General features: G+C 37.5%; 1 pseudogene; it reads right to left on the bottom strand.

The window, feature by feature from the left end:
- LOC119868302 overlaps nt 1-13,201 on the bottom strand; it is a 53,179-nt pseudogene that overhangs the window by 38,092 nt on the left and 1,886 nt on the right.

The raw sequence follows: 13,201 nt of genomic DNA on the forward strand, positions 1-13,201 counted from the left end.
ACTGTATGTTAACTATACTGGAATTAAATAAAAGACTTAATTTAAAAAAAAGAAGAAAATGAGCTGAATAAGGTATTACTAAAGATTAAATAATGTAACATTTATAAAGTGCCTAGTACAGTGCTTGACATATAATAAGCATTCAATAAATGATGTTAATTTTTTTGACAGAAATAAACTGAATTTATTTTAAAAAGCATTTGTGAACATATTTTACAGTTTACAATTTGCATAAAAGGATTTAAAATCACCCATAATTTCACTTCATAAAGATTTTCACACTCAACATTATAATTCCTATCATTCCAGTATTTTTCTATACCTAGCTATACTTATAATAAATGAATTACAATTTCTAATTTCTAGTTTCTACTACTTCCAACTGTTGTTTTAAAAGATTTATTTATTTATTTGAGAGAGAGAGAAACTGTGCGTGTGTGGTCAGAGGGGCAAAAGGACAGTATCTTCAAGCAGACTCCTCATTGAGTGCCAAGCTCCATGCAGGGCTTGATCTCATGACCCATGAGATCATGACTTGAGCCAAAATCAAGAGTTGGATGCTAAACTGACTGAGCCACCCGGGAGCCCTAATACTTCCAACCCTTGATTATCTGCTTGACTGTCTACTTTATGGATCATTGGTGGCAAATTAAAATCCCACACTGTTTTCCCTCTACCACACAGCATATGTCTGTGCTACCTTTTTCAGCCATCAATTAATTTGCCTGGGAATAAAAGTTCATTTTTCATACTAACCTAAGTGAAATGAGCTGCCAAGAAATCAGAACTTATATTCTAGAGCACATTAGAAATGTGACTTAGATTATCTAAGACTTCTTTACCCCTCTCCATTAAGTCAGGGCTCTGAGGGGCAGCCCAGGTGGCTCAGCCATTTAGGGCTGCCTTAGGCCCAGGGCGTGATCCTGGAGACCCAGGATCAAGTCCCACATTGGGCTCCCTGCATGGAGCATGCTTCTCCCTCTGCCTGTGTCTCTGCCTCTCTCTCTTTCTCTCTTTCTGTCTCTCATGAATAAATAAATAAAATCTTTTTTTAAAAAAAAGTCAGGGCTCTGAAAATTGGCTCTTTAAGCAACTACTACGTACAGGGCACTTTGTTTAATAAAGGGATGAATCAGACACACTCTTAATGGAGATTTCAACTTACTAAGTGAGGTAAGGTAGGTATATTGAGAATTACAATATGGCACAGGTCAGTTTAATTTAATTCAATAAATATTTATAGACCATCCACTATGTTTCGTGCATCTAGCTAAGTGCTGGAATGCATTGATGAATAAGATGTTGTTCTAGTCCTAAGGAGCTCACCACTTAGTGGGGGCAAGAAACATGTATAACTCAGATATTGGCGAGGCCTGCCTTACTTCTCAGAGATCTTTTTTTTAAATAATAAATTCATTTTTTATTGGTGTTCAATTTGCCAACATACAGAATAACACCCAGTGCTCATCCTGTCAAGTGCCCCCCTCAGTGCCCGTCACTTCTGACTCTCCTTATGATTTCTTTTTAAAAAAGATTTTATTTATCTATTCATGAGAGAGAGAGAAAGAGAGAGTGAGGCAGAGACACAGGCAGAGGGAGAAGCAGCGCCCCCCCCCCCCCCCCCCCCGCCAAGGAGCGCGATACAGGACTCCATCCCGGACCCCGGGACCATGCCCCGAGCCAAAGGCAGACACCCAATTGCTGAGCCACTAGATGTCCACTCCTTATGATTTCTATGGTCACAGTTGGAGCTTATACTTTCTTGCTTTCCTCAGGTTCTGGCCTATGGTTCCTGTATCTACATGCTGTCCGTGTTTTACTTCAATAAAGCTTACAGGTAGAGGTCAACTCATCACCATTTTTCACAAGAAATCTATCCACAATAATCCTTCATGAGTTCTAGACTTTATTGAAGATTTAGAGGTAATAGGGAAAGCTCAGAACACAAACCATGTGGCTTTTCACCATTTACTTTTTCCTATATCGTCTATTTCCCCACTTCCCAGATTACTCCTATAGTTCCAAATACTTCCTCCTCTGTTATACAGAATACTTCTGTCTTCCCCAGCTTTCCTTACTTGCTTGCCTACCCTAACCCATAAAAGATACACAGACAAACAAAGATCCCCCTTTTAAAATGGATTATTTTTCTTGCAAGGCAGTTAGGTTTATATTTAGTAAATTTGTTTTTGTACTATTTTCTATAAATAAATGTATTAGTGTGGCAGAGCTTATAAATTGATTCTCTAATACTTATTCCCCATTTTTTTCTTGCTATTCTTGCTAACATAACCCTATATTTGTGCTGGGAAGCTATGTGACTGGCTCAGGCAAGTACTCACTTTCTCCAATTTCCTTAAAGACAGAGTGGCTATATATCCAGTTTTGACCAATGATTATAAGGAGGAATCAGCCTTGGGGGCTCCAAGGAAAGCTTCTGCTCTTTTAATAAAAGGGACAGAAACAGCTATTGCTGCCTTCTTACCCCAAGGAAAGCTTTTGATCTTTTTTTTTTAATTTTTTATTGGTGTTCAATTTACTAACATACAGAATAACCCCCAGTGCCCGTCACCCATTCACTCCCACCCCCCGCCCTCCTCCCCTTCTACCACCCCTAGTTCGTTTCCCAGAGTTAGCAGTCTTTACATTATGTCTCCCTTTCTGATATTTCCCACACATTTCTCCTCCCTTCCCTTATATTCCCTTTCACTATTATTTATATTCCCCAAATGAATGAGAACATATAATGTTTGTCCTTCTCCGACTGACTTACTTCACTCAGCATAATACCCTCCAGTTCCATCCACGTTGAAGCAAATGGTGGGTATTTGTCATTTCTAATAGCTGAGTAATAAAGAGACAGGAACAGGGCAGCCCCTGTGGCTCAGCGGTTTGGCGCCACCTTCAGTCCAGGGCGTGATCCTGGAGACCCGGGATCGAGTTCCGTGTCAGGCTCCCTGCATGGAGCCTGCTTCTCCCTCTGCCTGTGTCTCTGCCTCTCTCTCTCTCTGTCTTTCATTAGTAAATAAATAAGATCTTAAAAAAGGGGACAGGAACAGCTGGTGCTGCCTTCTTACCCCAGGGAAAAGGGCTGCCTTAAATAATGTGCTCCCCACTTACCCCTTGTACCCCCAGTCCAATCAACTATGGTTAGGGGCTATGGTTATGTTGTAATAACATGGCAACTCTTATTACAATCAGGTAGATAGTGGAGTGGAGGAGCAGATATAGGGAGCAGAATTCCTAGAGAGAATTTCTAAGTAAACAATTACATAGGTACCTGTTACAACAAAGTTAGAAGATGAATAGTACTGGGAATGTGAAGAGGGTTTGTTGGTATTGTCTAGAATCTCAAAATGCCCAATTTCTTCTTTACTCTTCTTCCTCAATTGCTCCTGGAGGTCACAACAATAAAAAAAAGGTAAACAAAGCACCATGTTACTATTAATTAGACCTGGGCCCAATATTTGAAGTGCATGGCATAAACCTGAGGTCTAAGACAGGCTGCTACCTCTACAAAGCATAAATAAAAAATACAACTATTTTATCACCTGTAGGACACAAGAAACTTAGATGAAGAGAAAGAACTTTGATGATTTATCAGAATGAAAGGAGGAACAGCCAAGAACAAGGCTATGCTCAGCTGCCTGATCTTTAGTCTAGTGACCCCATTCATTAGCTCACAAGTAAATGTGACCCAGTTAGTGTATTGCTATTTGATTTAAAAGTTTGACATTCCCTCTTGCTTAGGAGGAGGGAAGGAAATAATAGGAAAAGGTGTGGAAACCATTTATTAGAGATTTTTCTGTTGTGAGGAAAGAAAATGAATGCTCTGCTTGCCTTATACTCCTCTACATTAAATTATCTTTTAATCCTTTGAGTTTAGTAACTAAAATGATGGTCAGATAGGACAGTAATGTGAGAGAAGACTCATGGAATATCAGGGAAATTCTGCTTCTCCTTTTGTGATGCCATCTCCCTGACATTCATCATTCTTTTATATTACCTTCCCAGGATCACAGCTGTACAGCAGACCAAAATTTTACCCATTAATTTATCTCCCATCTCAAATTACGCTTATCTACAATTGTCCCACAAGACTCAATGAGTACTACCTAGTAGCACAGCCCAGATAATGCAACACTAGCCCAGCAATATATCCTACATTTGAACCTTATAAAACCCCTTAAAGATTAAGTTTCCACAAAGATACGGTCCCACATGGAAAACTGTTTCTTTTGTAAAAATTAATATCCCAAAGAAATAAAAGCCAAAAATTATCTTCTCCCCAATTTTTAATTTTTCTTTATCTCAGCCAAAAGAGGTGGAGCTGGCTTCCTTCAGCAGTTAGAGACTTGGCTCCATTGCACAGGGATTGTAATTTTTCTAACACTTCTGAAGTTAGACTGATACAACTGCAAGTCTCCTTTGGGTCTCACTTTTCTCAAGTTTTAGTCCACACTCATAAAATGTATGATCAAACAATGATCATCCTGACCAATGACAATCCTAAGCAAAAATAATGTTTCCATGTTACTATTACCAGTCCTATTTCTTGGTAAACATGAATAAAAGGTGAATGAAATAAAAGCCAAAATCTTGCTTTTAACTTTATCTGTGTGCCTGCCAATTTGTGCTAATAGTGCTAAAACTATTAAATAAAATTCTCCTGTGAGAAATTGTCTATCAATAGACCAAGTGAGCTTCTATGTTTATTTTCTAAAAGGCTAGTGGAATCTCAAATATTTATTAGCTCTGAGCTGCTGCTATTGGGACTTATCATACTTGGATCTATGTCAATATTGTTTTCTCTCAGCTTTTGAATTCCCCAGGCTTTGGTTACCTAAATAGAGACACAAATTTTCTTCTCCTACCTTTTTCCTACTATAGTAGGATGTAAACTGTTTTGGACAAATATACCATTATTCAGCTCCAAGTGAGAGATAGGTTGGGAAGGGAAGTGAGGACGGCAAGATACTGTCTCTCCAATCAATGCTTAAAAGAATGCGCACCAAAACTCTTTCCATCTGAAGAGTCCACTTATAGCTAGCCACAAGGAGAACTTTCCTTTCTCTGTGTGCAACTCAACCTTCTAATCTAACTTCAGCAGAAGTGCAGCTGTCTCTTCAATCTATATTCCTCAAAGGATGTCCTACTTTATGGCAGAATCTCTTTTCCCCATAATATGGGCTGCAACTGTGATTACTAAATATAGGGGGCTGTACAAAATATTTCCTGGTGCAGAATGATAGCAAAGCATGGTTGAAACATAGGTCACTTAAAACTTATGTGAGGTTCCCTAATGGCACCATTGTTCTCAAGCTCAAATCAAAATGTTACTATTCTCTGGCAGGTATAAATCACAGGAATATTAATTAATGGAGAGAGAGAGAGAGAATGAGAAAGAAAAGCTGCTTTGGCCCTCTTACAATATCCACAAAAAGAATAGGAAGAATAGGAAAAGAAGAACTATGAGTGACCATGGGACTTATTTTGCAGACGATTAACCCACCGGCTATTAAGTCTGATATAACCATGGTCAAGACACCTGATCTATAATATCAGCATTCCCTTTTCTTGAAAAAGGTCAGGGTAGAAAGACAGGCACCTTCCTGATACAGGTAAAAATAGGAATTTTACCTTCTCTGTAAAATTGGAATTATTCAGGCAAAATGGATCTGAGGGGAACTACAGTTTTCCAGTAAAAGAGAAAAGAATGCACAAAGACACAGAAAAGTAAACAACATGTTATGGGAAAGCAATATGCTCTTTTTTTCATGGAAGAGAAATTCAATTCAAACTAGCTTAAGCAACAAAAGAAATTTAGCATGAGGATAGAATGTCTTATTGAAGCGAAGAATAAGGCAGATGAACTTAAAGGAATAAGCTGGAGCTAGGGACTCAATTGCTATATGGAGTCTATATTTCTCATCTGCCCATCTCTCTGCGTGTCTGCTTCATCTTTCATAACAGACCAGTTTTTCCTCTTTCCAAGACCATATGGCATAAAAATGACTGCTGCCAAACAGCACTGAAGCATACACTACTCAGCATAAAAAAACAGTTAAAGTGGGTTGAAATCTCTGTTTAGATTCCAAATTTCTGAGGAAGGGCTATGGTAGACCTAGATTGGTCAACTGTGGCCAAAGGATCACATAACATGAAAATTTGCAAAGTAACATTGGGATGGAGTTGGTGACAAGAAAAGCTCCCAGAAGAAAGGATATGTTTATAAAGGAAAATGGCAAACAACAGATTCCTGAACATTAAATTGAATGCACAGAATGGTAGGAGATGAGACTGGAGAAGAAATCTAACCAAATTCAGGGAGGAATTTGGTAAGATTTGCATTTTCGATAACTCAATAAAGGAGCAGTGTGTAAGATGATTTGGAAGAGAAGTAAGACTGAAGGCAAGGAGCCCAATTAGAAAGTTGTTGAAATAGTCATAAAAGTTGAGGTTCTAAACTAAGGCATAATTGATGGCAGTGGAAGTATAAAGGAAATATGGATATAAGAAATAGGAGATATAATCAATAGAGTTTATTAACTTAATTACATGGGATGGAGGAATAAAAGCCTAAGGTGATTTTAACTTTCTGTCTTGGGAGACAAGGCAAAGAGTTTCACATGCTCTTTATTCACCATTGAATACAAAACAAAATCTAGATATTACATGCAATCTTTCCAACCTTCTTATTGCTCATTCAGGCCTCAGAAGCAAACCTCAGAGGAATTTTGCCTATAGGCAGATGTCTGAACCCCTGGAAGAAGTACAAACTGAATGTTCCAAGTGATAGATGAAGTGTTTTATCTCTCCCTGGCCCTTTTTCTTTATGTCCCATGGACATAAATCTGCGTGACATGCAATTAAAATTTTTTTATTCAAGGATCCTTGGGTGGCTCAGCAGTTTGGTGCCTGTCTTCAGCCCACGGCATGATCCTGGAGTCCCGGGATTGAGTCCCACGTTGGGCTCCCTGCAGGAGTCTGCTTCTCCCTCTGCCTGTGTCTCTGCCTCTCTCTCTCTGTCTCTCATGAATAAATAAATAAAATATTAAAAAAATAAAATAAAATTTCCTTATTCATATACAAAAAGACACATTTTCCCTTAATCTATGAATAGATTATGGATCTACATCTGTATCAACATCTATATAGATATCATATACACACGTATATATACATATATATATATGCATCTATATAGATATCCATATAGACAAAAGAGACAAAACCCTTGTCCTAATGGAGCTTCCATTTGAGCAATAAACTTATTCTTCCCCAATATATCTATGTCGTCTATTTTCCAGGAAAAGATATAGTAGTCTTGATATAACTCATAATATAGTCATATCCTAGTCATTTCACTTGTTTCTGTGAAATGTGTTATGCGAACAAGGTCTCCCTTTGGTGAGGTGGGTTTTTGTTGTTGTTGTTGTTTGGGTATCATCCTTAACAAGGAAGAACACATTAGCACAGGAAGATGGTGAGTTCAGTTGTGGACAAAATAAATATAAATTGTTTGGGGTCATCCCGATGAGGATGTCTAGTAGTCAATTGAATCTACTGACATACATATCAGGAGACAGGGCTGAACTAGAAACATGGATTTAAAAGTCATTCATGTATAGTTAATAGAGTATAGAGAGCAAAACAAAAGAAATAGGTCATGGACAGAACCATGGGAGAACATAAATATTTAAGAGGAATCCATGAAAATTACATAAATAAAATCTAAAGAGGAAGAAAAAGAGCAAGGAGAATGTGTGTATGAAAGTTGAGCAGAGAATTTCAAGCAAAATGAAGTAATCATTTTTTTGTTACTGTTATGAAGATACAGTATGAAAAGGACTTAAAAGTGTCCATTAAAAAGATAAATTTTTCAATAAATAGGATTCTTAACAAGTGATGTCTTAGTGGAGAAGAGTAGGTAAAATCCCTATTACAGTGGTTAAAAGGTAAATGGTAAGTGAAGGAATAAAGACAGTATATGTAGATAACCATTTTTGAGACCTCTGGGTGAAAAGGAAAGGTGTTAACAGTCAACACTTCAAAGAAACTAGAGGGGAAAACTAGAGGAAACTCCAGGATAAAGGAAAATATTTCTTTTAAAGATGAAAGAGACTGGAGTATAAAGGCTGTGGGGAAGGGATCAGTGCGTGAAGGTGAGAGGTGTAAAGTAATAAAGACAGAACACATAATAGAGCAAGTTATCTGAGAGGCTGGGCGAGACAAGGATCAGCTCAGATGGAAGACATAGTTCTATACAGTCTATGTGAGGGTGAAGGGATCAAAATATAGTATGGAATCAGAAGCAGATTGTTGTAAGTGAGAAGAATGCCTGATAGCTTCGTTGAAGGAACATTTTAAAGGAACGTAGGTGATGAAGTAATCAGTTGAGTGGTAGGTTTGATGGGTGAGTGAAGAAGTCATCAGTAATAGTGGAGAACGGTTAACAGAATAATAGCTGAGATTTGGAGAGGGGTTGACCATGAAAAAGTGAAAGGATTATCAAGTGATGAGATAAGAAACTAAATCTGTAACATTTTGCGTTCAAAGGCCATAGTGATAGGGATTGAATTGAATTTGTAGATTGTTCTGGGTAGCAACATTTTCACAATATTTTTTCTTCCAAACTATGAGTGTGGAATGTTTTACCATTTCTTTAGGTCTTCCACAATTTCTTTCATAAGTTATCTGTAGTTTTTAGATTACAGATCCTTAACTTCTTTGGTTAGCCTTATTCATATGTATCTTATGGTTTTTAGTGCAATGATAAATGGGATCCATTCCTTAATTTCTTTCTTCTATCTCATTGTTAGTGTATAGAAATGTATCTGATTTCTGTGCACTGATTTTATATCATGCCACATTGCCAAATTCCTGTATGAGTTCTAGCAATTTTGTAGTGGAATTTTTTTTTGGCGTTTTCTGCATTAAGAATCATATCATCTGTGAAGAGTGAGAGTTTGACTTCTTCTTTGCCAATTTGAATGCTTTTTATTTTTGTTGTCTAACTGCTGAGGCTAGGACTTCTAGTACTATGTTGAACAACAGTGATGAGAGTGGGCATCTCTGTCATATTCCTGACCTTAGGGGAAAAGGTCTCAATTTTTCCCCATTGAGAATGATATCTGCTGTGGGCTTTTCATAGATGGCTTTTATGATATTGAGTTATGTTTGCTCCATCCCTACACTATGGAAAGTTTTAATCAAGAAAGGATGCTGTATTTTGTCAAATGCTTTTTCTGCATCAATTGAGAGGGTCATATTGTTCTTGTCCTTTCTTTTATTAATGTGATGTTCATGTCGATTGATTTGCGGTTGTTGAACCACCCTTGCATCCCAGAAATAAATCCCACTTGGTCGTGGTAAATAATCCTTCTAATGTACTGTTGGATCCATTAGATAGTATGTTGGTGAGAATTTTTGCATCCTTGTTCATCGGGGATATTGGTCTGTAATTCTCCTTTTTCGTGGGTCTTTGCTTTGGGGTTCAAGGTAACGTTGGCCTCATAGAACAAGAGTGGAAGCTTTCCTTTCCTTTCTATTTTTTGAAACAGCTTCAGAAGAATAAGTGTTAATTCTTCTTTAAATGTTTGATAGAATTCCCCTGGGAAACCATCTGGCCCTGGACTCTTGTTTGTTGGGAGGTTTTTGATAATTGCCTCACTTTCCTTGCTGATTATGGGTCTGTTCAGGTTTTCTTCTTTTTCTGGTTTCAGTTGTGATAATTTGTAAGTTTCTAGGAATACATCCATTTCTTCCCAATTGCCTAATTTGTTGGCTCATCATATGTTCTTTTAATTATTTTTATTTCCTTGGTGTGGTCATGATCGCTAGCCTTTCATTCATGGTTTTTTTTTTAAATTTATTTTTTATTGGTGTTCAATTTACTAACATACAGAATAACCCCCAGTGTCATTCATGGTTGTATTAATTTGGGTCCTTTCTCTTTTCTTTTTGATAAGTTTGGCTAGGGGCTTGTCAATCTTATTATTTCTTTAAAGAAACCAGCTCCTAGTTGCATTGATCTGTTCTCCTGTTCTTTTGGTTTCTATCTCATTGTGTTCTGCTCTAATATTTATTAATTCTTGTTTCCTGCTTGCTCTAGGCTTTATTTGATGTTCTCTCTCCAACTCCTTTAAGTGTATGGTAGATTGTGTATTTGAGACTTTTCTTGTTTCTTAAGAGAGGCTTGTATTGCTAGGTATTTCCCTTTTAGGACCTCCTTTGCTGCATTCCAAAGATTTTAAACAGTTGTGGAGGGGAGGTGGGTAGGGGGATGCGGTAACTGAATGATGGGCATTAAGGAGGGCACACGATATGATAAGCACTGGCTGTTATATGCAACTGATGAATAACTGAACTCTACATATGAAACTAACGATGTATTATATATTGACTAATTGAATTAAAAAAAAAAAAGGCCAGAGGGATCCCTGGGTGGCGCAGCGGTTTGGCGCCTGCCTTTGGCCCAGGGCGCGATCCTGGAGACCCAGGATCGAATCCCACGTCAGGATCCCGGTGCATGGAGCCTGCTTCTCCCTCTGCCTATGTCTCTGCCTCTCTCTCTCTCTCTCTCTGTGTGACTATCATAAATAAATAAATTAAATTAAAAAAAAAAGGCCAGAGTGATTTTCTTTAGCAGAGTCAGAACAGAAACAGGGAACAAATAGGGGAAGAACTACAACATATAGACATACAGAGTTCAAGTATTTGAAATTCCAGGAGCTACTCTGATTATGGAGGAGATCCTTTACATTATAGGTAAAGATGAAGTCATCCAAGGAGCTTTCTTAGAATCTTTAACCAAAATCTATCCACAATCCCATATCTGTTCCCTCAAATACATCTAAAATATACCTGTCAATTTATGGTATTTCTTTATGTTAATTATAGAAGAATTATAGAAGAATCTTGTATTCTTGCATCCATTAGATTATAAGCTCTTTGGGGCTGGGACACTGTTTAATATTTGTGCCAAGCCCCCAAACAAGCATTATTAGTATGTTACCCTATTTTAGCTATCAGATATAGACCTTTTCAAAATCTGGCATGGTATCTAGGGCATTTCACAATCTTTCACCAACCTACTTCTCTATACTCCTTTGTAGCCTTATGATGCTCAGTTCCTAAATACAGATATAATACGTGTAAGTCCAACTTTTCTACTTTCACTGAACATACCAGGAACTTTCACATTTTTTGGACCTTTGAACAGACTTTTTTATTTGCATGTTCTATTCCCTTCTAGAAAACTCCTACTCATCTGTCAACACTCAGAGCAATGCCACCTTTTCTATGACTTTCTTATTTAAGAAAGACTTCCTCATGATCTACTAGGTGCCATCTACTGTGCGAGCACAGAATTTTGTTTTTGAAAAAAATGACTGAATTTTAAAGGTAAATAAAAGTGAATGAAGAGATAGACTATTTCTTCTCCTTCACTTAATGTATCTCTTTGGGGGACATAGTGGGCATAGATCCTTACTCTAATTTTTGGAATGCAGATCAACCTCTCCAGGAACTAGAAAGTCTCCTTCTCCAGTTTTAGAATGTTTTCAAGCTCATGAGCCATATACCCCTTTGAAATGTAAAGACATATCTATAGAGATAATGTGGGAGCCCTATAACCATTTGACTTCCAGGAAGATTCAAGGTGTCTTTTGGGGGAAATCAGAGATGTTTTGTTATTCTTTTTTTTTAGAGGGAGGGGGAGAGTAGTCTGAATTGCGTTATGAGGCCCTCAGGCGGGGTACCTTACCTCAGCCATTGAACTCACTTTGCTGGCCCTGAGTATGTTCCAAGCTCTGGCTTAGGAGGCATCCGCCAGTCGCCTCCCCAAGGGTGGGGTCAATGGCATCTCCTGCCCAGTCTGCCCTTGCATGGAGCCCCATTCTCTGGGAACGCACCTCTTTGAGACTCAGGGAGGACCCTGCTAGGAGCTGCTTTATGGCCCTAGTCTCAGATCTTCCCAGGGGACATGGGGTAGAGTGACACAAGGTGTTTTGTTATTTTTTTGGAGGAAGTCAATTAACTAAACATCCATTACAATTTTCAAGTGAACTTTGTATTTGCTTTACTCTATAAGTTGTGTGGAATTATATCCTGACTTTGCAGTTTCTTGAGGGATATCTATATTCATGCACTGTGCTGTCCTTACTCAATAATTAATGCTTTATTTCTTTCCATATTGATGTGGATAGGTCTCTCTTTGTTGACAGTTTATACTTTGCTAACATAGTAGAGGCAGACACGCTGATGTGTGCAAAGGAGCTCAGATTTTATATTGAAACCCAAGGGAAAATATTGGAGGAGTTTAAGTGCAGCAGTGACACAGTTCTGTATGTAGAAAAGGAAGAAGTAAAGATGACTAATAGAATTTTATATATTTATTCCTCTGTTTCACTATAGAATGTAATGAGTTCAATAAGTGAACAGAAAATAAAGATTAAATAATACAGATTTTATGTCACTAAATACAGATCTTAGAAGATCTAAGCAAAATCTTTTAGAAGTCTGTCCCTGAGAGTTGTTGATGATCCTTGGAAAAGGCTGAACACTAAGAAACTGTGTTCCTTTGGACTAGAAAGGCATATCTATATCTTATGGAAGGAAAGGTATGATCAGTGTGAGAAGTTTATCCAAGGTCACTGCCGTATTCACAGTTATAATACATATTCCCTATGTTGTGATTTTCCCTGATGATTACAATTTGTTGATTATTTTCATCTGGTGTTTCTATTTAATTAGTCTTAGAGTGATTCACTCTTTTTTTACCTTTCTAATTATTCTTTTTTTTTTTTGATATTTTCTGTCTGCTTGGTTCTCAAAGTTTCATTTTAGTTTTATATTCCATTTGAGGTCTTTATTAATGTTTCAGGATTAGTTTTAGGGCCTCTCACTCTCACATGGTATAGCTACTTTTACACTTCGTAAAATATTTAAATCTTTTGTTAAATAAACATCCAGCAGGGCCTGTAACGTCTGTAAATATGTTCATGCATTGTATTAAGTTCAAACTTGTTAACATATTTTTGTCATTATACATTACAGAAACTTTGAGCCTAATTTCAAAAGATTGAATAAAGAAGCCTCTAGAAAAACCATACGATTTTTGTAAACAATCACTATGTGCCAATTCTCAGTGTCAATATTTAAAAATTAGCATGTGTATTTTGGGAAAGATCACTGAAGA

This window comes from Canis lupus, chromosome X (assembly GCF_011100685.1).
Source record: "Canis lupus familiaris isolate Mischka breed German Shepherd chromosome X, alternate assembly UU_Cfam_GSD_1.0, whole genome shotgun sequence".
NCBI lineage: Eukaryota > Metazoa > Chordata > Mammalia > Carnivora > Canidae > Canis > Canis lupus.